Source organism: Nipponia nippon, unplaced genomic scaffold (assembly GCF_047370975.1).
Source record: "Nipponia nippon isolate SJK-2023a ecotype South Korea unplaced genomic scaffold, ASM4737097v1 scaffold_8, whole genome shotgun sequence".
Taxonomy (NCBI): Eukaryota; Metazoa; Chordata; class Aves; order Pelecaniformes; family Threskiornithidae; genus Nipponia; species Nipponia nippon.
In genome coordinates, this window is record NW_028262402.1 from 51279512 (window position 1) to 51306646 (window position 27135).

At 41.0% G+C, this 27135-nt stretch overlaps 1 protein-coding gene across 4 annotated transcripts in view; it reads right to left on the bottom strand.

Moving 5' to 3' along the window:
• The window catches only part of LHFPL2 (LHFPL tetraspan subfamily member 2), a 129049-nt gene that overhangs the window by 88244 nt on the left and 13670 nt on the right, over nt 1–27135 (bottom strand). The window contains exon 2 of one of the 4 annotated variants that reach the window (XM_087742008.1): nt 8500–8723. The exons of the other annotated variants lie outside the window; for them this stretch is intronic. The gene's annotated coding sequence lies outside the window, so the exon portion shown is untranslated. The remainder of the gene's footprint in view (nt 1–8499; nt 8724–27135) is intronic. 4 annotated transcript variants of the gene reach the window in all.

Genomic DNA, 27135 nt, shown 5'->3' on the forward strand with positions numbered 1-27135 from the left:
ATGGGGAAAACAACAAACCGACCAAGATTTAATTTTGTCCTCACCTGCTTGTCATGAAATAGGATTTGGTTCTTTTGGACATAATTTGCTGCTCAAATTCTATTTGCTGCTATGCTCAACAGCCATCAGGAATGACAATACTACATCAGCCTGGAAAACTAACATGACTCAGATGCCTGTAACAACTGAGATTCCCTGATCCCCAGTTAGGTGACATATGAGAACCTGTTCCTTTTAGTAAACCAAAACAAAATCAAGGGGACAATACTTTTGGCACAACTACTTTAGTTATGAAGGAGAGTTAAGGGGAAACAAAACTTACAGATTGGTCCAAATGGCTGAGGATGACTCTGTCTTCTTTAGACAGAGTTAACTCTACTCTTGTGATTATTAATGTCTTCCTGTTGGTTCTGGTCACAAGCAAGTCCACTGAAAAAATATACCACCTTACTGCTCTCTGGCATAAGACTTTCCAGACGAATGCTCATTCCTGTGGAGCTACACGTTGTTTCAAGAGCCAGTTAGTTTCCCTTAACTCAAGTTGTCCCTATACTAGTAAAACTATAGGATGAGCTAGAAGAGATTTCCAAATACCATCTCATCTAATGCATACTGTGAGATACAAGCAAGTGTAGTTAGATCCTCCTTGATAATTTTTTGTGTCTAACCTGTTCCTGGAAACCTCTCATCTCAAAATCTATTCCACAACATCTTTAATCATCTATTTCAATGACTAACTATGCACACAAATGAGTTACTAAGAATATGTAGAGGGCTAAATCACATTACAGAAGCACAATATTAGGCAGCTGCCACAGAAACTTGCATACCTAAGACAGTTCTTATTTTTCTATTATCCATCCCAAGTCATACTACTTTTTTTCTGCCCTCCTCTAATGGAAGACAGTATGTCCTATGAAGCTTTTCACTTCTCATGACATGCCTCTCCCACAACCCTTGGTTTTTTCCTATGAGTCAAAACAAAGTCACTTCCTTCAAAATTTTCTTGCAGGTCATATTTATTACACTTTATGACAGCTGCTGTATACAGTCCCCTACCTGAGACCTCATCAGTACTAAGCAGAGAATAACAGCTATGCCTCTTTACATGTGACATTCCTTGTTCATACATCTCTGATGATACTTGTCCTTCAACTATAAACCCCAGGTTTTCGTTGGCTAGACTACTCTTTCAACACATAGGCAAAACGTAGCAAGCTGTGCTCAGCTTTTGGAATTTCAACTCATTGTGTTTGGACTGCCTCTCCAAATTGTCAAAACAACTGCTTTTCAACCAACCTTTCTCCCACATGGGAACCCCTTTAAATTTTCCAGTGGAGCCATAGGACCCTGTGTGGTGAATTTAGGCCTACTGATAATAGGCTTGCTTTTGTTAGTTACCCTTCATGACTCCTTATAAGCAACCAGTGGATTCACAGGGTCTGCAGACCACAGCTTGAAAGTCATTTACCGTCATCACTCTGAACTCATCTTGAATTTCAACATGCTAATGCAACATCCCAGCTTGTTGCTGTCCACAAATACATTCTCTGTATTCTACTAGCCAAATGCCTAATAAAAACACAGAACAAAACCAAACAGAAGATACACTGCACCTATCTGAAATGCCCTCTCAGATGTCAGTGGGCCATTAATGACACTCAGAGACCTTTTCTCAACCACTTGTGTGTTCACTTCACAACAATTTCATGTGGAGTTTCCCAGCCATTTACTATGAATGATGTGTGAGACAGAGTCAAGAATATCACATGCAGTCACTGCATGAAAAAATTAACTAAGTCAAAATACCTCATCCATCTACCACTCATCTCTTATCTACTAGGCTAGCTCTACTGCCAAGGAAGGAAATTAAAATTGTCTGACAGAGTTAAATTTTGATAAATCTATATTGCTTGCTTATCAATGTTATTATCCCAGAGGTGCTTATAAAGCAACTGTTTATTAACTTATTAAAAAAACATGTGTGGAGATTAAGGTTTCATTGACGAGCTTATAATTCCTTTCCTCTTTAAGGTTTTATTGACTGGCTTACAATTCCCTTAATTTTCCATCTTCCCCAGCACCTTAAAGAAAAGGAAGAAAGAAAAGGGAGGAAGAAAAGGAAGGAAGAAAAGGGAGGAAGAAAAGGGAGGAAGAAAAGGGAGGAAGAAAAGGGAGGAAGAAAGGAATACAGTTTTACATTTGGCCTTCCCCATTCCTCTAAAGAATCTCCTCCTGTCCTCCCAAAGGCCCTCTGAAAAGCTGGACTAAGGAGTCCCTGACAAAGAGGAGAAGGACGATGCCAACTTTTTGGTTTAGCAACCTCCCAGTTCTTACCTGAGCACAGTAAGCTATTAAAATCAGCGAAAGAGCAAGATAAATTAATCCCACAGGAGCTTAAATAGTATGCTGAGGTCTCTGGAGAGGACAGAGAGGAAAATGATGAGAAGAGGACTTTACTACGGGTGACTCCTGACCATCTAGATAAAAGAGTTTCACTAGTTTGCTGCCTGAGGGGATATCAGTGGTTCAAATGTTGAAAAAAAACATAATAAAGATAGTAGGAAAAAAATAGCCTAAGCTACTAACATAATTGCTTACCTTCAAAAGCCTGTTGAGGGGCAATAAAACAGACTGGTTCAACAGATATTTACCAACACATTTCTGAACAACTTAGTAACCCCCTTTGGCCAGATTTGGTAAGCAGGGGCCTGCTTGGGTATTGCCTTCAGCTGCACTGCTGGGGAAGTGCAGGAAGCCGGTGTCTCCATCGTTCTGGTCTGAGGCACTCTTTATTGCTATAGCAGGAGCCTATTGTGCTAATGGAAATCCCCTGTTAGCTCTCAATTGCAGTCAGCACTGTCTCTTTCCTGCCAAGTTTTCCCAAAATGTGAGTGCCTAAAAAAGGCCTGTAGTTAAGAAATTCTCCATGAGACTGAGAAGCAGCTCACCCTGTCAGGGACAGGAGAGACACAAGCCGTTCTGACAGCCTGTCAGGACACAGAGAACGCAGCAGGAATGGCAAGAAGGCAATCTTTTTTTCTGTACGTGCCTTGAAGTAAATAGAAATGTCAAGTTACCTAGAAGGTAGGCTGAACACTGGATTCAGCACATGAAGAAGACATTACTCCACTAATATGTGTCAGTATGCACTAATCAGTTAAAGCAGCCGGCCAGTACTGCCAGAAACAACACTACCATATGCGCACTAATTTAAATATTGGTCACACTAACCTATTTAGCCTTCAAGGCACATCAAAAGGTGCTTCTCTTTTTTTTTAATTGAAGAAAAATTAAAAAGAAGGAAGTTTTAAAGAGAAAGAAAACCAACAGCAAGAGACAGTGATCAAAAACCACGTCCTCAGTTTACTCAGCACAGATAATTTGTAGCATTTATGCACTATGGTTCCAATCTCCATCAATGCTAGCTACCGCTACAGATGCTCAGTTAGGTTAACACACGCATCGTAGCTTCAAACTTACCTGTAGCCCAGAAAGTATAATAGTAGAGTCACTCCCTTTACCAGTACCCATTCATCAGTAAAATATCCATACTTACTCTTTTAGCTTGATCAGCTTGGGGCCTGTAATATTACTTGTGCAGAGTTACTGCACAATTTCAGTTTGTTGTGTTCAATGCATATATGGGACTCAAGCAAGTAGAGGCCTCACACTCACATCTTCTGTATGCTGGCAATACAGTGATGTCTCTCATCAGACAGTAGAGTGCTAGAGCAGTTAAAAGACTTACCCAAAACCCAGTTAGAAGAACTGAACTGAATACTAACATACTAGAGAGAACCACAATAACATACATGGATGAAAGAGGACTGGATCAGCACATTTCTTATCCCTTACTCCTGACAAATGTCCATGTTTCATTAATTAAATTAGAAATTTGAAATGTGTTTTGCCAGCAGTAACTTTTTAGACCTTATCGTTCAACAAAGACTTGGCTGAAATCAACCATGCCTTTACCATGACATCTTAGAGTCATTCAGAAACACAGCTCGCAAAGATTCTTGTTCCACATTGGCAAACATCAATTTAGGTAAACGGGAATCCTTCCATTGGGACTTAGATCAAAATTTTACTGAACAGGATCAAGGTTATAATACCTATACTGGACTTCAAATACACTGCACTGAATTGAACAAATTCTTTTTGATTTATAAAGTTACGTATTAGCAGAAAGAAATAACTTTTCACAGAACATGGCAGTTGAAGAAATTAGATCGGGCAGTCTCTTAGTAGTTTAACAAAAAGAGAGACATGCTGACTGGCTGACTCTGACTGATCCTTTCTTCAGGAGCGACGTGCTTCCACTGATACGTCGCTGGGTATGTCCATGTAATAGATATACATCACACTGCCTCATCCGGTTCCTTCAACTATTATGTACAGAAGTAAAGGTAACACAGGGATGAGCTGTAACACACCTGTCTAAAGCACAGCATGAGGAAAGGCAAGCCAAATATTTAACTAAATTAACAGCTGTCTTTCTAGTAATTTAAAAATATGCACCTGCTATTCACATGACAACAAAACATCCTAGAAAAGAAAAATGGTGCCTTGACCCACAGCCCATTCCATGTTTTCCTCTTCTACAATATATAGCTCTTCATTATGTATTTGTTTGTACAGGACTTAAATAAACACTTTGTTTAAACAGATCCTTCAGTCTAGAAGGATGGTTTATAGCTCCCAGTTTAAACAATTACAGTGGTGCATACTTGACTAATGGATTGCCTTAGCAGACCTTAACAATTCACAAACTTGCAGAGGAAACATCATAGAAGCAAAAATGCCAGTGTTTGAACTAAACAGCAGCAAACTGAAGAGTAAGCATCAGCATCTAGTTTTACTTCATAATAGTGATCCCAATGAATACAGTAGTACTCTTCCTACAGATGTTCCAAAACCAGTGCTAATTCCTTGTCCTTTTTTAATGCTAGGATCATTTAGTTCAAGACAAAAACACATTTATCTGAGCTGAAGAGAGGGGAATGTTTTAAATAAGATTTTGCCAGACAAATCCTGTTTTCAGATACGTAAAACATATTTATTATCCCGACTAACATACATTTATGCCACATATGAAGTAAAGGAAACTCATGTCATTAGAAAACTAATTAACATGTTTCTAATGACATGTTAATTCATGTCAATTCATGTCATTACAAAACAAAACATGTATTTCTGAACTACACACCTTCCCTTCCCAACCTCTCAATAAATTCAGTCTCCATCATTATTTTTTTCTGGATCCCAAGTTTTAGTACTGGTTGTCTATGTGAGTACTCAAGAATAGCACCGTAACTTGTTTTATCTAAGGCAAATGAAATTATATACATACATATGCAGTGGATATCTTACATCCTTACAAAAATAAACCAAAAGCTGATAGCTCCCCTTCAGAAAAATAATCTATCTTTCTTCAAAAAGAAGAAAGGAATATACTTTTGATGATTTCAACAATACAGCCTGGCACCATATGTTTCATTTGTGTTGGTTTTTTTCCTATTTTTGTTTTTCTTCCCTCTTGAAGGACTAGAGCAAGCTCTATTATGCATGGATTCAGAAAATACAAGTCAGCCAAAAGTCACAGATCTCTCAGGATAGACATGTCCATCTGTCATTTCACAGCAGGATAACAATAGCAGCTTCAATATAGACACAACAAGCTCACACAATCCTTACACAGCCAGACAGAAAATTTGCCTTAGCTGATAGCTAGCTGCCTTTGAAACTCCAGACAGATGTTCCTGTGTAACACCAGGATCAATTGCCGCTTCCTTGTCTCTGTATTTTCAGATGCCTTATTTGTTCATAGCAATGAAAATACAGTCAGTTTACTGCTTGTAATCTCTGCAGAGCTTTGGGAAAATCAGATTTCAGAAGCAACAGAACTCAAGCCATAGAAGCACAGAATACACTATTCTTTAATCTGCAATTTTTCTACTCTTGGGGCCTATTTTAAAAGTAGGTGAACCATAAAGCTTGACAAAGACTGTGCTTGTATTCGTATAATAATTTTCTAGAGCTGTGCTCAGCAGCCTCCAATGATCTTCATAATCTGTTTAACAGACAGCATTGCTTCTCTACTGCTGAAAAAATCAACTTTGATTTTTTAATGATTTATTCCATATCTGTAGATCTTGAAAACAAAAGTTCCAGACAGAAAGAATTATTTGTTAAATACCCTAATTTAATCTTTAAGTGGCTAAGCAGAAAAGTTGGCAAAGCACTGGTTGCAGTTCAAATAAAAGAAAGTGTTACTGATAACACTCAACCAATTTACATGTCTAAAAATAATATCACCGGGCCCATCTGTAAAACTTTTGTTTCAGTAGTATATGTTGGTGCTTTTTTTCTGACAATGAGTCTCATTGGGTTTTAATTACAGCAACTTTGCAACACTGGCTCCTTCACAGTTCCCACATTTTCCAGAAGTAAACAAACGCCTCCTTTTAAAACATTAGGATAGTGCCAGTGTCCTGTGCCCTACTGTAAAGTTTGCGTCATTGAGAATAAGCTTCTAAAACAAGTTTGACTGGTAGTAACTGAGGGTACACTGAAAACGTACACTTTGGAGTACCTTCAGAAGTCAATGTTGGGATTTAAAACTAAGCAAACCCCAAATTAAGCAAAAGAATCTCATACATGACATAACTCTACAAGATGAAGGCTGACATGTTACCTTGTAAAAACCTCACCAGTTTTTGTTCAAGAACACTATCATCTCCATTTCCTCTCTTCAAGGACCACAAAGACAGCAAATGGTGACAGTCCAGGAAAGGAAAGAAAATAAAGAAGCTTGGGAAGGAGGAAGAATAAAATGCTCAAAAACCGAAGATGGAATGGAAGTATATGCATATTACTTATAGAAAGTATGCTTTATACAACATTAGAATTCCAAGGGTTTGCTTCAAAAATTTATCTGTGCCTTTCAAATATTTCTGGAAATTTTCCAGGCTCTGGATGCAAAGTTTTCCTTACCAAAATCATTCCCCTTTTTGAAACTATAAAGCAAACTCATTTTCTTTTGACATCCCACAAAGATGTAGTTCAGTCCCACCTAACTAGCAAAGGCAATTAATCATGCATTAACTCTTAGTCCTTTAAAGTTTGCTGGGTAGGAACAGTATATAAAACTTGAATAACGATGATCTCAGATCCCAAGACAGAGTATGTATGTCACAGCAGGGGAAAAAAAAAGGCAAGGAAAACTCTTTTAGAGGGGCTTTGGTTTAGTTTGGTTTTGAATGGCAGGGGTTGTTTGCTTTCTCATCTGTGTTGAAGCCTGGAACAGCCTGAAGCCATGGATAGCACAGATTGAGCAGGAATAAGAGTGCAGCTGGAAAAGTCAAAAGGTAACAACGAATTGAATTCCTCACTGTTAAGCAACAGAACAAGAGTTAAACCTGCCCCAAAGGAAAATTAAATCTGAAATACCTGCTTTTCACTTGTATCCAAATCTGTTAATACAGTTGGTCACTTTCCTTGTACATCACCACTTTTTGTGACGCAAAAACTTTCATAGGAAAAATTCTCAAATTCAAATAAAATCTCTCAGTAGAGATGCAGTAGATCTCAAGATACAGCAAGACATTTTAATATAGTGTTGGGAGAAATGAAGTCACAATCTATAAACTGCAGGGCTGGAATTAAATTTGTACCTTAAGGAACCATTTAATGCTGGGATCCTCACAAAGAATACTTTTCTTGCATGTGTTAATATCATCAGTATAATATCACCATACTTTTGCCCAAAACTCTCATAAAAAGTCATTAAGGTTATGCTTCACGTGTTCAACATGGTATTTAACTGCTGGACTTTACATAAACCAGTACAACACTTGCTGACGTCTTTCTGGAGCCTAGCTCAGCAATGCACCGCATCATCCAAACACTCCTTCTAAATCCACACAAACCCAGATGGAAGCCTGCTATTCACCAGGAAACTCCTTCTGCCAAGGTGCATTTGCAAAGCCTATGTGTTTTGTTAAACATACCGAAGAGCAGTAAGTTCTCCATCCAGAAATGTACAAAAACAGTGTCAAGGGCCACTCTCTCTCAGTCCTATCTTCCATTCCATTACGGGTGGCCACTGAAATGACGAGTAAAATTAAAAAAATCTTATCCAAATACAGCCTTTAAAAAAAAAAAAAAAGGGCAAAAAACCCCTACCAGTTCCCACTGTTCTCACACACTGGCTGGCAGAACGGGATTATCATTAGCAGTTTCCAGATGCAAAGAGACTGATCACAAACTCATTGGCAGCACTCATGATGCACTACGTACTTCCACCTGGCTGCAAGAGCCGCTCTGCCCACTGGCACATTCACATAAGTGCCAGTCCATCTTCCTTCATGTAAACGCAAGAAGTGTGTGGACAGTTCACAAAGCAACAGGAAACTTTGATTCCTCTGGCACAGGGGAATTGCTCTGCAGATCCGGAATAACTGCAGCTTTCATAACAAGCGTTGACGTACTCACCAGCACATGCCTGCAGGAGCAGTGTGACACCTCAGTGAGAGGTAGGTAAATGGAGCAGACCCTCAAATGCCCTTCACCTGAACGGAATCAGGAAGATCCTTTCAAGCAGAAGTTGCTCTCTGCCACCAACAGATGCAGAAGTGGACAATCCCCACAGCAGATGAGGACGTGGAAGGGAGACATCCACAGCCACCAGATAAGTAACTCAATCACCGAGTATGTCTCTGCAAGACAGCAAATATTTTGACAGGTCTCAGGCAGGCTAGGCTTTGTTTCTGTGATATCACTTACTCCTTGCTGCCGACAACTGTGTCTTCTGTTAATGTTTTTCTAGGGCATAGCCTTGTACCTGGAAACGCTCATCTTAGCGTGGCCAGCGCCACGTCTCCTAGTCACTCCTCAATCCAGAGTACTATGTACGGGGGCCACAGCACCACAGCTCTCCTTGTTGCGTAAAGCACTACTTCGATTTCCAGGAACAGACCAGCTTATTTTCCTCTTTCCAAAACTAACACTACTGCTACTGTAATGCTGGAAAAAGAGATACCCAGGGGAGAATCAAACGGTAACGACAGAAGTTGTGAAAACAAAATGGCTTCCTTCCATCTGTGAAACATAACTGCTGGGGAGGGTAAAGGGGGAATGCTTTGAAGAGGAATCTCCGCATTAAGAATTTATTTAGATGTGTCAGACAGACAGTGTCCTGCTGTGCTTGTCCCCAATTATCTGGAAGTAGAAATAAGATGGGGAGCAGATTGCAAAGCTTTGATCTGAAGTGGAGCAAGGCTGGTTTCCTATCAGTCATGTCAGGCCTTTACAGGCAGCCAAGGCTGAGATCTGTTCCTAAAACTCTCGTACATCTTACAGTCTCCTGTACCCACCGACCTCCTTTGATCAAAATGATGAGTAGCCCCTTTTGCACCCAAACGGAAAGCATCTGGTAGAAGAAAGAGGCCTGCATGTAACCCCAAGGCTGCAGTTTCAGGAGCAGCCAAACCAGTCTGAAGGTTCCTTGCCACCCGAAGAGGAACATGACAGAGGCCTTCCCCCTGCTGCCCTCCCTTCCCACTGCCCTGTGCCTGGCCACTCAGTCCCATCTCCTTCCCTCCCTTACGCCAGCATGTGACAGACCCTCCTACAAAGACACTACATTTAAAAGCCTGGATATTTTTTCTCTTGAGCTCGTTTGGGAGAGGGGAAGAGGAGGGCTGGTCAGGAGCAGAGCCAGGGTATGCCCTCACTCAGTTCTGGGGGATCTAGACACTGGGCCGCTCTCAAGACTGCCCTCTTTAGGTACCATTGGAAAAGGTTGCTTCATATGTGGGATTTTAAAACATCTCTAATTTGCCCTGTCTGTAATATTTTTTCGTGTATCATTTGACAGGAGTCAGGCCCACACATTAACTTTTTCTGATGACTCCAGACATCTGTGCTTTCTATTAGGACTGCAGTAGTGAACAAATACTCTGCCTTGGTAATTGCTCATGCTAAGGCTTTCTGCAGTCGTGGCAGAAGATAAACAGAAACTCTTTCAGATTTAGGAGACCTACCTAAAAATGTTACTAGCTTGCTCGTTTGTTTTAACTGACTGAAGGGTGCAACAGTTTAACATGAACAAAACCATTTTCTTATTGAGTAACACAAGCACAGTTAAGTTTGTAGCACATTATTTCATTAAAATACATCTGTGAATTAAGTAACGAGGGTATGCTAGCATTATGTGTCCGAAATACTTTAACACAGACATATTCACAGGATTTTGTGCAGTAACCAACAAATGGATGTAGTTTACAAATGTTAGTTATCCCATTTCAGGGACAAAAGCACATTTCACAGTTTAGTTACAAAACAAGATGCTTCCATGGAATATTATACCTAGTGCCTGCCACTTATCTTCGTTTGTTTGAGAAAACAAAGTTTAAAGTATACGATAATAACTGCTAATATTTTACTGACCTACCTTTTTTAGGATACTTATTGTTAAAACAAAACACAAACCAGCATCTTTCACTTCCACTATGCAAGCATCCAGGATCTCCTAGAATATGGCATGTATTTTAAATAGCAGTTTAGAATTACAAGTGTAATTAAAGAACAGGAATTTATATGGCCTAAAGTTATCCACCAGTTAACAAACTAATTTATCTGACCATATCTGAACATGTGTTCAGATCTGATCACTTGAAGTATGCCCCAAGTGATAAAGCACTTCTGTTGTGTGATTTTTAAATCTAGAGAGACAACGCTTAGAAAAATCTGCCTGTTTACCACTGTTTTGAACATCAGCAGAAGCTCTTCAATGGTCAAATGACCAAATAAGCAAACAAAAAAATATTTGCCTCATGCCATCTGAATACTCCCACTTAAAGGAGAGTGCCAAAATGATGTCAGGGTAAACTTGATACCCAAGCTTCACTACCGCAAGGGTGGATACTCTCTGAAGCTAAATTCTCTCCTGATAAGACACATCAAGAGCTGGCCATTATGGAAAACAGACCTTTATCCTTGTAAGTGATAACAAAGTAAATTGTGACACTGGAGGAACCTCCTGTCCCAATCTAGATAAAGAAATCTTTTTTCAGATAAGATTTCATTTGCATCATTCTTTGCAAGCAAGAGAATTGGCAAACTCATCTCTTAAGAGGGCGGAGATTTTACAAAAAAAAAAAAAAAAACAAAACAAACCCAACACCCTCCCCCTTTTATAAAGAATTTCCAAGCTTTCAAGAACAGCACCTAGTTATCACAAATTTAACGCAAGTTGGTAATATAAATACAATAGTTCTTGTAACAGATGAGATAAAGACACAAAGATGCCTCTAATTTTGGGAGTAACAGAAATGTATGAAGTCATACTGCACAGAAAAACAGGCATATTAAGAAAAACAGTGTAAGTAGGATAACAGCACTCAGTCCAGCAACACACATGCCATGAGTGAACCACTGGCCACAACTCATGCAGGAGCAGCTCAGTGGCACTCTGTTGACTACATCAAGCTTCCTGAAACCTGCCTGCACTGGATCCTGTTGGAAATAGTGGGATGGTTTAGCTCACTGCGTCAGAAGGCATTCTTCAGTTATGTTCCTTCAAGATGGTCAATATCCCAAATAAAAGGGAAAAAACACTCAAGAAAAGGCCATTCTGTATGCCTTTAGTAGAGCCCCACTTCTTTGCTCCTACCCAACCACAGCAAGACTTACCTTTTCCCAGAAAAGTGTTTCTTTTTCCTGGATACAACCAGCCTCCTTACAAAATAAAAAAAAACAAAAACAAAACAACCCACTCCTTTTTCCTTTTCCTGATCAGATGCCAAATTAACCCGATCCTTTTCTTTCTAGCTCTCCTCTCCATGTCAAACTCCTCTTATAGGTGTTGCAGAGAAAATCTGACAAGGCCATAGTTTTAATTAATCCTCATGTGGCCAGTATACTACTTAAACACTAAATACAGTGAAGCTCAGTTCTCATAAATGCAGGATAAATCTAAAACAGTCTCCAACATATTCCAGATTTTAAACCCATCCACAAAAGAGCTGGTTTTAAATCAAATTAATGCAATTCCAATGCACATGTATTTCTGTGTCTGTGCAGCTGTCATCTGCATCTCTACCAAGCAAAGCTCCATGGACCTTTAGTTAACTGCATCAGTAACTTAAAGTATTTTCAAGGGCAGGGGGCGGAACACAGCAAAAAAATGCCACAACGCTTCTCTGGCAACAACATGAAATAAAATTAGATCCCACTGTGCTTCAGAAAAAGTTCTCTTAAACCCAAGAGTCCAGTCAATAAACATTAGCCCCTTACATCAAGTCTAGCTTATAAATGATCAAGCTCTAACAATCCCCACCCCACTCTAGAGGGTCAGATAAAATCTATTGCTTCTTAATTGGCAAAATATTTAACCAGTCTGAATAATCACTTAAAGAGAAGTTAACCCCTTGATTCTATGTGTTTAAACATTAACATTTTCAGTCTGCAGAAAGTATAAGCCAGTTAGCCTTAAAAAAACTATTTGCAGCCCATTTCCTTTGATGTGGAAATATATACAATAAACACTAGCAAATGGCAACATTTACACACGAAGTAACTTTTTTTGAGGTTTACTTTAATTATAAGTAGGAACCTGGTGGTCTGAATGCTATTTCTGATTCTTTATGATCCAAGAAACTAATTTAAACCAATTTTCTCAATTAAAGTCTTTACAATCTTACCTAACAAAAAATCTCTGAAAAATTTACCTGATGAAACATTTGAAGTCAACTGCTGGATAAATCTCAATTTCTCATCTAGTGGAGAACACAGTCTTTTCCTACATTTCTTCAGGAGAGGATTACCAATTTCAGAAAACAAAACTTTTTTTAAAAAAATCCATTTCTGACAATCTCTTTGGAAAAACTAACATATATTAGCACAGCTCTAAGTAAACATTCTTAAGGAAGCACCAAAAGCAAAAGATATGCTAGAGAACACATGAATTCTACCTTTAATCCTAGCATGTTTAAGAAAACCAAGGTTAATTCCCTTTGATCTATAATAAAAAGCAGTCAGGGATAGCGAGCAGTACATCTTCCACTGATTTTTACTGGAGCCATTGGTTTTCGGCTCCTTGGAAATAATCAAGCCTTGAATATGAGGAATGTCTCATGGTGATAAACACAGGATACATCACATCACATACTTCCAAAATATACTTGCAAACACCATGTAATCCCCTTTTTCTGGTGACACTGTGAGTGAAATTTTCAAACACAGCTGGTAGGTGTGTAAAGTTAACATCAAGTTGCTTATGCTGGCACCTAAAATTAGAACTGGGAGGAAGTTAGCTTCTGAAATACAAGTCTAATGAGACAACAGGGCAGCAACCAGCCCACCCGCCCGCCCAACGGCACTGACAGCTGGCTCTTTGTTGGGCTGGAGAGCTTCTTTCACCAGTGCCAAAACATGAGCGCTCTTCACATGCAGAACTGTACCAGGAGCCCAACACCCGCCTTCATCACCAGTCGCAGACAACAACCCAAAATTCTGATTAAATCATGAGATGGACGTGATGCTTTACGCTCCCCAGACTCTTCAGACATTTTATGTTGTTCACATATTTAAGAAGTCATCTAAACCCAGTCATACTCCTAAGCACAGGGAAGAGAAATGATAAGTCCCCACTCCTGACTGCAGGCACCACTCCTGACTGCAGGCACCAGCTAAAAAAGATGCACAGAATCAGGTTCCCTCAACCATTTTCTCCTTCCTCCTGGCTCTCTTACTCTCAACATGAGTGGGTCAGCTTCAATAAGAGGGGAAAATCCTCCAACTCCTCTCCCTCGAACAATTCTGTATCCTGGAGGTGAGGACACACCACTCAGAGGTGGTGACCACACACGGGTCCCCCAGCCTGCAGCGAGATATGAATACAGGTCATCCATTTTCAGTGCAAGCACCCCAACTGGCAGGCAAAGGGAGGTGACAGCACTACCTCTTTAACCAATATGCTGTGGGACTATGGAGCAGGGCACAGATCTTTTACCTACATATGCTGAGGAGAGGATCCCATGTTGGTAGAGATGACCAGTACCCACCAGCCAGGTACCACTGCTCCAAAGGTAGGCAGGAAATGAGCAACACTTTCCACGGGCTAATTCTGCAAGCCTCACCATTCCCTTGGAGATCTCTCGTTCCTTCTACTGTCTGTACAAACACTGCAGGCTCTAAGCTCAGGTAACGTGAATCAGGTGCCAAATTTTTTCGCTCTGCATGGGATTTGTACACGGAGTTGCTTTGAAGTTGTACCCAGCATTTTTATGACTTAATATACTGGTATATCAATTTCTGGCAGAATTTTAAAGCAAGCCATTCTGAAAACAAATTTATGGAAGAAAAATGAGTCAAGGGAGAGAAAGATTCGGTTTCCTTTTACATGCATGACTCATTTTAATGATCATCCTGCAGGCAGATCAGTTAATTGCTGGAAAGAACCGATTATTCACTCCTTTTCTTATTAGGTAAAAGTCATTGCACACTCAGACTGAAAAATCATAACATGAACTAAAAACAGACCTTGCTTGATATTTCTAGCATTTTTACTTTATTTTGTATTTTTACTCTATTTTCAAACTATTGTTTTTGCAAAATAATGGTAAGTCTGCATTGCTCAGGCATATTTTTAATTTGCTTTTTTAACATCTGAGATAGGTTACATCAGCTAATAAAGCATTGTACTATCTGTTTTTTAAGCTAACTATCCAGATGTGTCTCTAGAAGTTTATATTTACATCAGTATGTTATGAAGGCTTTATTTCACAACATAACTCAGTACACAGAATTTTCTTCCAAGCACTACATCAGATCAAGGTTCGTTTTTATTTTACTATACCATAAGGGATCTCAAACAAAGCTAATTTGTCAGGGAAGGGCAAAAAAGACAAGAATTTTAATTGCTTTTTTGGGTTGGGTGTTTTGTTTTTGTTTGGGTTTTTTTGTGAAACAGCAGAAGTCATGCTGGAAAGAAAAGACTGAAAAATCAAATAGAGCCTTGGTGACATGGCAAGTGCTCAGCTAATGAGATCATGCCAAAACCAGCACCTATAATAGATGTACGATAGAATGACAATGACAAAAGCTCCAAAAAAGGGTCTTTCCTTCTGGCCTGAAGGAGTCATATATTGCAGCTGGGAAGACACCTTTTTTTTAAAAACATCAAATACACGTTGGTGTTTCAGCCTGGAAATAAGACATGGCAGGTATAAATAAAGAAGTCCCCCAGCTGCCACAGTTTATTGTTGAAGAGTAATATATCTAGAGAAATTATTTGGATTTACAGTCATTCTCAATTACACTCAGGTTTCAAGAATGTATCATTTCATACAAGAGAAGTCTCCAAACAAGCATTCAAGTTTGTGAAGGGAAAAACTCTATGCCACAGGTTGCTGCCAAGGTAAGCGCTAGTGGGGTCCATCTGGCCAGCTAAACACGGCAATACTGCACTGATGTGTAGGTGACCGCGCTGCAGGAGGAACTATCCCAAAACAAGCTCACCAGGGTGGAAAGCACATCCAGACATGCACTTGTGATCCTGACTGACATGAAAGCAGTGCTGCAGCTCAGCCAATTTCAATCACCGCTAACCTTTTTTTTATTTTTTTTTTGTCAGGACTTTTTCTAGAGTTCTTAAAAGTGCAACACCTTAAGAGACTTCAGTGTTCACGAGTACTGTATGGTACACAGATTAGCCCAGAATCTGACATATGAAAGCCATGGTTTTGTCAGATGGGCTCTATGCAAATACACAGAGCTAGAAATATAGCTAATCTTCTGACCAGCACATAAAATGGGTCCTGCACCTGGGTCAGGGCACCCCCTGGTATCAGTACAGGCTGGGGGATGAAGGGATTGAAAGCAGCTCTGCGGAGAAGGACTTGGGGATACTGGTGGATGAAAAGCTGGACATGAGCTGGCAATGTGCACTCGCAGCCCAGAAAGCCAACTGTCTCCTGGGCTGCAGCAAAAGCAGCGTGGCCAGCAGGTCGAGGGAGGTGATTCTGCCCCACTACCTGGCACTCGTGAGACCCCACCTGGAGCACTGCATCCAGCTCTGGGGTTCTCAGCACAGGAAGGACATGGACCTGTTGGAGCGGGTCCAGAGGAGGGCCACAAAAATTATCAGAGGGCTGGAACACCTCTGCTATGAGGAAAGGCTGAGAGAGGCGGGGTTGTTCAGCCTGGAGAAGAGAAGGCTGCGGGGAGACCTTATTGCAGCCTTTCAATACGTAAAGTGGGCTTAAAAGAAGGATGGGGACAGACTTTTTAGTAGGGCCTGCTGCAATAGGACAAGGGGTGATGGTTGTAAACTAAAAGAGGGTAGATTCAGACTAGATATAAGGAAGAAATTTTTTACAATGAGGGTGGTGAAACACTGGAACTGGTTGCCCAGAGGTGGTAGATGCCCCAACCCTGGAAACATTCAAGGTCAGGCTGGACGGGGCTCTGAGCAACCTGGTCTAGTTGAAGATGTCCCTGCTCATTGCAGGGGGTTGGACTAGATGACCTTTAAAGGTCCCTTCCAACCCAAACCATTCCACGACTCTGCGATTCTACGAAGTAGATTCATACCTTATGGAGCTAGAAAGGAAGGACTGCTATGTAACTCAAGACATATGACTTCTCAGTGTTGAATTACAGTTTATTTTTCAGGGGGAAAAAAGCGTAATCTTGATTCTAATCTTTCTTACTGACACCTTAAACCAAATAAATACACTACAGGGCATAGTTCTCAGTCCACTATAGATTTCTCTGGCTCTTCTCTGGTCACAGTCAACATTATCTTTGATTCATGGACATTAGCAGGGTATTCCAGTAGCAGTTGTACCAGTGCCAAATACATGATATAACCTCTACTCCTAGGCTGAGCACCTCATTTTTAATACCCAGGAATCACACCAGTCCTTTCTGGGCATACTGCGATGCTGAGAACCCATGTTGAGCTGATTATCTGCTGCGAGCCTCTATTCAAAGTTGACACATTTCACACAGAATATGCCCGTGGGAGTTAACTCATGTTTCCTATCAGGATGACTTTGACTTCAGAATTGTCATTAACCAGACTTGGCTTACCAGCCTATCCACATCACTATCTCTTTCTGTTATTGGTCATTCCACTAATTGCTGTATGTCATTGGCAGGGAAAGGAATGATTTTGCCATCACTGATGATTTTTAAATTCACATGGAATGCTCTTTTTGTGTTGCAGCTCAAACAAGAATTAATTCAGAATTGTCCTAATGCCTCTATTGCCCAGGAAATCAGGCTGCCTGACCACAAGGGTCCTTTCAGGCCTTGCAAGCTCTCGTTTTGTGAGTCTTCGCAGGTTAGCAGGAGTAATGTGGTTTTTGTTCTATATCACCAATAAAAAGATCAGTGAGGAGCCAGCAGCTTATCTGCAAACCCAGCTAAACAATAACTCCATATTTACTGTTATATTAGGCACCTGTCATTTAGCCAGGTCAAAGCTGATCCTTTGATTTTGCTTTGTTCTACTTCATGAACAAAAATGGGTGTTGAAAGAAAATGCTTGACCTAAGCCTCTTACAGCTTTATCCATCAACTGGACTTGTCACTTCATACAGAAACATTATCAAGTTAATTTTATCAGTTATATTTTCCACAAACCCATATCAGTTGGTATTAGTTTTATACACTTCTTCCAGGGCCTATTAATTCAATCCCATCATAGACAGCACAATGTCCTACCCTAAAGCCTTTCTTTTCCAGCATTTCCATCCAGTCCACCCAGCACCTTTTCCCTGGATGAGGCAGAGTGCGATTTTCAGGTAGCAGCCACTGCTTCAGGAGCAAAATACTGCTGCCTACTATAGCCTCATGTGGAGGGTCAGGCTGAAGCTGCTGGCGATGGGAGCCAGTGACCATTTCTGGAGTACCACTGCCCATCACCATCAATCTGCTCTTACCTCCTCAGGCAGCAGCAGCAATCTGACTGCTCAGGGCTGACAGCGCAGTCCACCCGCCCATCTGTACATCCAGCTCTCTTCCTAACCTCTCCTCCCAGCAGCCCATAACAAAACCCAGATCCAGCCCACAAGTCTGTGTTGTACAACATTAAGTCATCGCATATAATCTAATAAACTAGAGACAAAACACTTACGTAATATTCTAGTCTCTGTAACTTTTCCAGAAGTAAAAAAAAAAAAAATAAACTGGGGGGAGAAGTGGTGAGGATGGGCATGTAAATAGCATTAACAGAGCAGAGAACTCACTGCTCAGCTTTTCCAAATTTTCTGGATGCAGTTTCTTTGGCCCTGGTGGTTTTAAAGGATGCTGTTTAATGGCTGGTGTTGCTGGACTGGAATCTATTTTGTTATAAACCTGTGAAAAGAGCTACAGTGTCTCTTCCAAATACTGAACAACACTATCTAATAAAATCCTTGCCCGTTTTGCAGTCATTTACAGTTATACCATTCTGATTGAGTAATGCACCAACTGTAATGCTGCAGTTCAATTTGCTCCTCATAGAATAAACTCAACAGCCCTGAACACAGAGTGATCAGGACAATCACACCCATCGGGCAGAGTCCTGGTTTCTTTTAAACAAGATTTGTAGCTGGCTCTTCTTCAGTGTCCAAAGATTGAATTCACCTGTGAGGTGAAACAGGAGCAGACTAAGTTCTGAGAACACTGATTATTATCCCACCCTAATAAATTAAAACACAAAGGATCTGTGTAGAAACCAAACTGTTATTTTTGTATATTTGGAACCTAATACAGATATACTGTGTGTCCTAGAAATAAACAGACGTCTAGAGTTTAATAGGTGGCACTGGAAAGCATTCTGAGTTGCGTGTCATGGTGGGCAAAGGCATACTCTGTGAATCTCTTAAAACTGAAAATCTACTGTATAGCTGCATTCAGCAGCTGGAGACCAGACTTTGGGACCCAGAGGCCCTCTGGCAATTCTGTGCTCTCAAATAATTCACAAAGAAAGTGCCTGGATGTTCCTCCAGAATTTTATGACAACTGAAAACAGGCATGGGGCAGTTGCTGCTGAAAAAGGGCTTTAATGGTGACTACATCAGCTATTCTGGACTGGGGTTTTTAATTAAATTTCCAGCTTACATTTTGCATTTCTGCACATGCAGAACTAATTTCTTCTCATCTATGTGATCCTGAGTATATATATCATGTATAATCTTGATGGGTGGAAACCATACATTTCAATTCATTTCCTCTTACCCTACATAATACCTCTATAAACTTAAGTCAGATCCCTACTGGCGCTGCAGCACTATCACTGCCAAATGGGTAGTCTGTCTTTCAACACTTTTAAGAAAAGTAATTTTCTTTCCTTTTAGATCAACAGATTTGTATAAACTTAAAATACAAATGTATAGCTAAAAGCTGTCTATAGCTATTTCTAGTTATTAAAATTTCCAGCATCAGTTCCTGTTATAATTGATGCTGGTATTTTCTCATAAGGTTAGTAAGCAGAGTTTTATAAAGGAATGGAAGATTACATCTCTTAAATGCCAGTCAGCTTCTGAGACAACTTTAAAAAGACCCCAAACTCTCATCAACATGAACTCAACATTGCATAATGGCTCTAGAAAGAGAAGCTCCAGACAACATTAATCAGTAATCAGTCCTGAAGAGAAATAGAAGTAGATACAATGTTCATAGCATTATTTAACATACTCTGGATCCTTTTTTTCTTTTCTAAACCCCCCAAATGGAAACTGTGTTCTATCACACTAACAACTACAATTCTCCTGAAAGCACCTGAAAGTATATCATAGGCAATTCATGGTTTAAGTGTTATCTAGGCTTACTGTATGTTAAAAATTGGAATTCATGTCTTCAATGCTATAGTAAATAAACAAACAAACAAATAAATAAATGGAACTAGGCTTCTGTAAGTGGCTGAAAATTTATTTTCCAACCCAGTTTTACAGAGGAAAATTGCTATTCACCAAGTATTCAGAAAGCCTGACCTCAGCTAGGTCAGCATGATCAATTCCAGCCTCTTCTGAGCAAAATCAAACATTTCTCAAGCTGTGTCGAGCTATTTCCTTCACAGCCCTCTAAAGTTGAAAGGCAGGGCAGCTCTGCGAAAATGGTTTAAAGCAACAGACAAAAGATGAGTGTTAGCTTTTCCCTTGGCCATTCTGAGATTAAAAGCTGATACAACATAGGTAACATGACTCACAGCTTCAGTATGGAAGCAGCCATTGAATGTTTGGAGACTTTTGTGCCCTGTTCGTTTGGTATGGCATGACCACCTCCCTGTACTGGACCCCCTCTCCAAAGCTGCTGATGTGCAGTCTCAGAACTTTCGTCTTGTATCAAAGCCAGACCAACCATAAAAAAAGGATAACACCACTGTGAGGTGTCCACAAGAAGTACTGATGTAAGCATGACAATTTCTTGCTCACTGATCACATTCTTAAAGGCACATTTGTATTTCAGGATGGAAAAAGAATACAATTTCAAGAGTTGTCCATCAGGTATGGGAGCCTAATGAGATCTAGATGTCAAAAGCTAACCAAAAGTGCCACAAAATGGGACCATAGGCCCAGAGTACATGAATGTGCACCACACACAGGAAGAGCACATGGAAAATACATTAGCGTACACAGCACATAGGTCAGTGTGTCCTTCATAGATAACAGCAATGATCTCTTAAGTAAATAACATCTCTCTCCTTTCACTATTATCTGCACTCATATCCTTTTCAAATGCTCAACATAAGCTTTATTAATTGACTAAAGGAATAATAAATACAGGCTCTGAGGAACTGCCAGGGGGAGGAGATAAAATAATTCAAGGTACTAAAGTGAACATGGACTCTTTTGAAGCAAGTATCTTCACTTCAGCTGAAATAAGACCAACAGGCTCCCTTTAACAGACATGTTTTCAATACAAAAATCAATATTTGAAATTTTATCTGGAAACTGACACCACCCAGCCAAGACAGCTCAAATTTCTGCTGCCCTGTTCCTGCCAAACCAAAGGAAACTTCAATTTTGAATCTAATTTTGCACTTTCATCTGTTTATAGGAGGTAAACAAAGATACTATTGAGCCTGTTTTAGAATAAAACCAAATCAAGTGTTACAAATTTACAGAAATGTTTTTAAATTATGTTAAAAAAAATCCCCAGCTATAAATGAAAGACCGATACTGTACATGTTTTACTAATCATACAACAATATCCCTCAGTTATGTTTCAGAATACTGAGGTTTCATAGAAGCACTTTTTCTCAATAGCAGCCATGCCAGAATACAGACAGTTGAGGATTTGGTTGCTTCTTTAAAAGTCAAACAGCTCAAACCATTCACGCATTTAAAAAGCATAAGTCAATAATGTGATGAAAAAATAACTGTAAAAAGGGATAAGCTAACTTTGCCTTTAGAAACTAATTTTGTTCATTTTTTGGTAATGTTTGTATTTTTAAAGTATCAACTGTAAATGCACCAACTAAAAATAAAAGCAGAGAGAATCCCAGAAAGTTGTCTAAAATTGTGAAGTATTCAAGTGCCTCATAAACTTCAAAATTTGCATTTACCATAGATAATTAACTTAATAAACCACACTTCCTGACAGTGTGCCACAACCCACCTCTTTAGGAAACACCACAAGAATGTATGACTAGAATGTGGTTGGTCCCCGAGTTATCTGAAAAGTACATTGTGAGCAGTACTTATTAATTCATGAGAGGAAATTTAGTTATGAGATTTTGGAAACAGGATGAAAATAGTTCAGCTGTTCCTCCTGTTCAAAAAAATCTGCATTAACATTTCCCCATTTTTTTAAAGCAGAGGTGGTATTTGCTTGTTTTGTTCGTCGTAGTTCGTTGTCTGTTGGTTACTGTACTGGGTTTGCGTGGCAAGGTGTTGGTAGCAGGGGGGCTACAGAGGTGGCTTCTGTGAGCAGATGCCAGAAGCTTCCCCCATGTCCAATAGAGTCAATGCCAGCCAGCTCCAAGATGGACCCTCCAATGGCCAAGGCCAAGGCCAAGCTATGTCTGGTGGACATTTGATGAAACAGAGCATCCACCCTTCTGATTGGAAATGATGGAGTTTTTGATTCTTGGAGAAGTAGGGAGGGGGGTCAGCAAAACCACGACCCTGAACTTTAGAAGGGCAGACCTTGGCCTGTTCAGGAGCCTGGTTGACAGAGTCCCTTGGGAGGCAGTCCTGAAGGGCAGAGGAGTCCAGGAAGGCTGGAGGTTATTCAAGACGGAAGTCTCAAAGGCACAGGAGCAGGCCGTCCCCATGTGCCATAAGTCGAGCAGGTGGGGGAGAAGACCGGCCTGGCTGAACAGGGAGCTTTGGCTGGAACTCAGGAAAAAAAGGAGAGCCTACCACCTTTGGAAGAAGGGGCAGGTGACTCAGGAGGACCACAAGGATGTTGTGAGGTTATGCAGGGAGAAGATTAGAAGGGCAAAGGCCCAGCTAGAACTTAAACTGGCCACCGCCATTAAAAAGAACAAAAAATGTTTTTACAAATATATCAGCGACAAAAGGAGGGCCAAGGAGAATGTCCCTCCTTTGTTGGATGCAGAGGGAAACTTGCCACAAAGGATGAGGAGAAGGCTGAGGTACTTCATGCCTTCTTTGCCTCGGTCTTTAATAGTCAGACTGGTCATCCTCGGGGTTTTCAGGCCCCTGAGCTGGGAGATGGAGACAGGATGCAGAATGAAGCCCCAGTTGTCAAAGAGGTGGCAGTCACCAACCTGCTTCTCCACCTGGATGCTCACAAGTCCATGGGGCCAGACGGGATCCACCCGAGGATACTGAGGGAGCTGGCAGAGGAGCTCACCAAGCCACTCTCCATCGTTCATCAGCAGTCCTGGTCAACCAGGGAGGGCCCAGCTGACTGGAAGTTAGCAAACGGGACGCCCCTCTCAAGAAGGGTCGGAAGGAGGATCCAGGGAACTACAGGCCTGTCAGCCTGACCTTGGTGCTGGGGAAGGTCATGGAGCAGATCATCTTGAGTGCCATTACGCGGCACGTGTGGGACAACTGGGGGATCAGGCTCAGCCAGCATGGGTTTATGAAAGGCAGGTCCTGCTTCACTAACCTGGTCTCCTTCTATGACAAGGTGACACGCTTCATGGATGAGGGGAAGGCTGTGGATGTTGTCTAGCTGGACTTTAGTAAGGCCTTTGACACTGTCTCCCACAGCGTTCTCCTGGAGAAGCTGGCTGTACATGGCTTGGATGGGTACACTCTACACTGGGTTAAAAACTGGCTGGATGGCCAAGCCCAGAGCGTGGTGGTGAATGGAGTCAAATCCAGTTGGCGGCCGGTCACCAGTGGTGTTCCCCAGGGCTCAGTGTTGCGGCCGGTCCTGTTCAATCTCTTCACTGATGATCTGGATGAGGGGATTGAGTGCACCCTCAGTAAGTTTGCAGACAACACCAAGCTGGGTGGGAGTGTCAATCTGCTGGAGGGTAGGAAGCCCTGCAGAGGGATCTGGACAGGCTGGATCATTGGGCCAGGGCCAACGGTATGAGATTCAACAAGGCTCAGTGCTGGGTCCTGCGCTTGGGTCACAACAACCCCAGGCAACGCTGCAGGCTGGGGGAGGAGTGGCTGGAGAGCTGCCTGGCTGAAAAGGAGCTGGGGGTGTTGGTTGACAGCTGCCTGAACATGAGCCAGCAGTGTGCCCAGGTGGCCAAGAAGGCCAATGGCATCCTGGCTTGTAGCAGGAATAGTGTGGCCAGCAGGACTAGGGAGGTGATAGTGCCCCTGTACTGGTGAGGTCGCACCTCGAGTACTGTGTTCAGTTTTGGGCCCCTCACTCCGAAAAGGACATTGAGGTGCTGGATTGTGCCCAAAGAAGGGCAGTGAAGTTGGTGAAGGATCTGTAGCACAAGTCCTGTGAGGAGCGGCTGAGGGAGCTGGTGTTGTTTAGTTTGGAGAAGAGGAGGCTGAGGGGAGACCTTATTGCTCTCTACAACTACCAGAAAGGAGGCTGTAGCGAGGTGGGGGTCGGTCTCTTCTCCCTAGTAACAAGCGATAGGATGAGAGGAAATGGCCTCAAGCTGCGCCAAGGGAAGTTTAGGTTGGATATTAGGAAAAACTTCTTCACCAAAAGGGTAGTCAGGCATTGGAACAGGCTGCCCAGGGAAGTGGTTGAGCCTCCATCCCTGGTGGTATTTAAAAGATGGGTAGACGTGGCGCTCGAGGACATGGTTTAGTGGTGGACTTGGCAGTGCTAGGTTAATGGTTGGCCTCGATGATCTTAAGGGTCTTTTCCAACCTTAACGATTCTATGATTCTATGGTTACCGCAAGACATATAGCTTCTCAAATATTCAGTCATAAATAACTATATGTATATACAATCATGCAATCAAAATGTATAAATCCCAGTTAACATAACAGGTACGGCATGATCTCTGGCTTCATGATTGGCACGTGTCCTCTGGTCACATGGCCACGCATCTGCAGTGGACAAGTACCCAGTCCTGCTGCCTGGTGGGACTGTGGAGTCCTTACAAGTGAGGGAGATGGGGGCAGGATACAGTTCGCAATTCATCCAGCTCAGTGCCCACTCTCTGCTTCTGACTGATGGGCCTCAAGAAAGAGAGGAGATGGGAATGACAGGCGCAACCACATTATTATAGAATACAAAAAAGAAAATCATAAAAGGGGAAAAATAATGGAAAACATGCCAGTTTAAATACATGAAATGGAAAAGTTTTCCACAGATGGAGAGTGAAAAGGTTAACTACAAACCTACACATCTAAGTATTGTGGTGACCCTCCAGGTTCTGTATATTAAGGTCAATACTCAACGAATATTTCCATCACAACTTCTAACACAAGTTCAAGACCTAGTCAACTTTAGCACTAATGAAGCTAAAGTTCATTTGAAAACAAAACAAAACAAACCCCACAAACTGTTCTTAGAAACTGGAAATGGGGAACAGACAGTCTGGTCAGTCTAGGTCAATGCAACAGCAAGCATTGCTTTCTGAACAAAGCATTCTATTTAATTTTATCATATCTGACTAAGGCAATTTTTGGTATTTGACAGGAAACAGTTCCAGAGAAAATTATTTCAACATACAAAGTAACACTGACACACAGCTCACATTGTCTTCATTTCAGCCTATTATCACCTTGCTTCTTTGACCTCATTTCACCACTGTTTAACAAAGCCATTAAGAGTAGTTTTGTTTTCCTCATAAATCATCCCACCAACCCTTTGATCCTTTTGACATCTTCTTCTTAATTCCTTTGATTCTGTCAACATCTTTTCATAACAGGTACCTTAAACTGCCTGCAATTCAACCAAATGTAAATGTACTCCAGGACAGAGAGGCACGTTATAAAACAGGGAAGAAACACTTTTTCTTTCCCCCCTTTCTTGGTCCATAGAATGATTTTGCAGACAACTGGAACTGTTTTTTTTTCATTACTATCTCAAACTCAGATCTTATATATTTTCCCATTTTTTAAAATATTAACAGTTTCTAGGTTTCTCAGACCCGTTTGCTTTTTAGTTTAAACTGCATAGCTGCATAGTATTAAATAACATTTTTCAAGATAAAACTCAATATACTGTTTTTCCTGCTGATATTTCATTTGGAAGGCTTGATGCTGAATGAAGGAAGTTTAGGTTGGAGATGAGGAAAAACTTCTTCACCGAAAGGGTAGTCAGACACTGGAACAGGCTGCCCAGGGAAGTGGTTGAGCCTCCATCCCTGGAGGTATTTAAAAGACGGGTAGACGTGCTGCTTGAGGACACGGTTTACTGGTGGACTTGGCAGTGCTAGGTTAATGGTTAGCCTTGATGATCTTAAGGGTCTTTTCCAACCTTAACAATTCCATGATTCTATGATTCTAAGGATGATACTACAATGTCTACCTTTTCTGGTATTTTCTCAACAGTTTCCTGTCCTCGGGAATCATATATTAGTTCTGCATGACAGTGAACTGGGAGTTCTAAAAAATCATTTATGATGTCACGTCAATTATTGTCAAATAATACTTTTTTCACATGTCCAATCAAACAAAATTAAGACTCTGTGTGTGTACTTAAGACTCAAAACAGATCTCAAAAGTTAACTATGTAACAAGCAATCACATTATTATAAATATTAAATATATAAAAACTGCAACACACAGCCACTTGCTTTTACAGTATTTTCCAGACAGTGCATGTGTTTAAAAATTTAACTGTTCAAATCTTTAAATAACTATCTACCTCGTGCTGGAACAAACCAAAGCGTAGGTGGCAAATCTTCCAGCTGAGCTGAGCAAAAACATTAGAACACAGACAAATAAGTGAAAGGGAGCCAAAATAACTTCCCTCTAAAGGCAGAAACTCATTTAAGCATATGAAAAAACATAATCATTAGGGAAGCTAGTTTATCTTCTGTTTCTGAAAGGATATTATAAACAACAGACACAAATACAGTGTGGACCATGTCCAGGAAATCTGTGAGGTCTCTTGGACCACACACTCCCTCCAGAAAGTCACATGTAGTAATGATGAAGGAACTAACCCACTCAGGGTAATGCTCAGATCACTTACATATGGCTACAAAAGTAGAGCGACATTCACCAAATAGTTACCAGCACCTTGAGAACTACTACCACTGCCAGACTGAACACCGGCTATCTCGGTGGCATTTGAGGATGCAGGAATAGCTACAGGCCTCTGCACAGGCTTGCACCCCCAAATAAATCCAACATGACAGGACAAATTCATTTTTAGACAAAGTCTTCCATTGACAGCTTCATTTATATTTTTAAACTTCAAGACGCAAAAGCTTTCAGAACTGCAGAGCTCTCTGAGCCACAGTCAGCAACCACAGAAGTGGGTACAGATCGTCTTGTGCCAGTCTACAAGTTACAAACATCCAAACCTCCATGCAAAAGGAAAGGGAAAACCAACTACTTCCCGATCACGTTAAATTGCAGGAAAAGGAATATGAAATTTTTCATTCAATGGTTGCTTCTCCTCCAACTGGCTGACAAGTGAAAAATGTTTGCCCTTTTTAAAAAACAAACGTACTCTATCTTCAAAACAAGATTAAATAGGAGCCATTCAAAAACTTGGCTCTCAGCAGAGCCATAATCCAGGGGGAGGGACCAACTACTGAATCATTTATTCCACT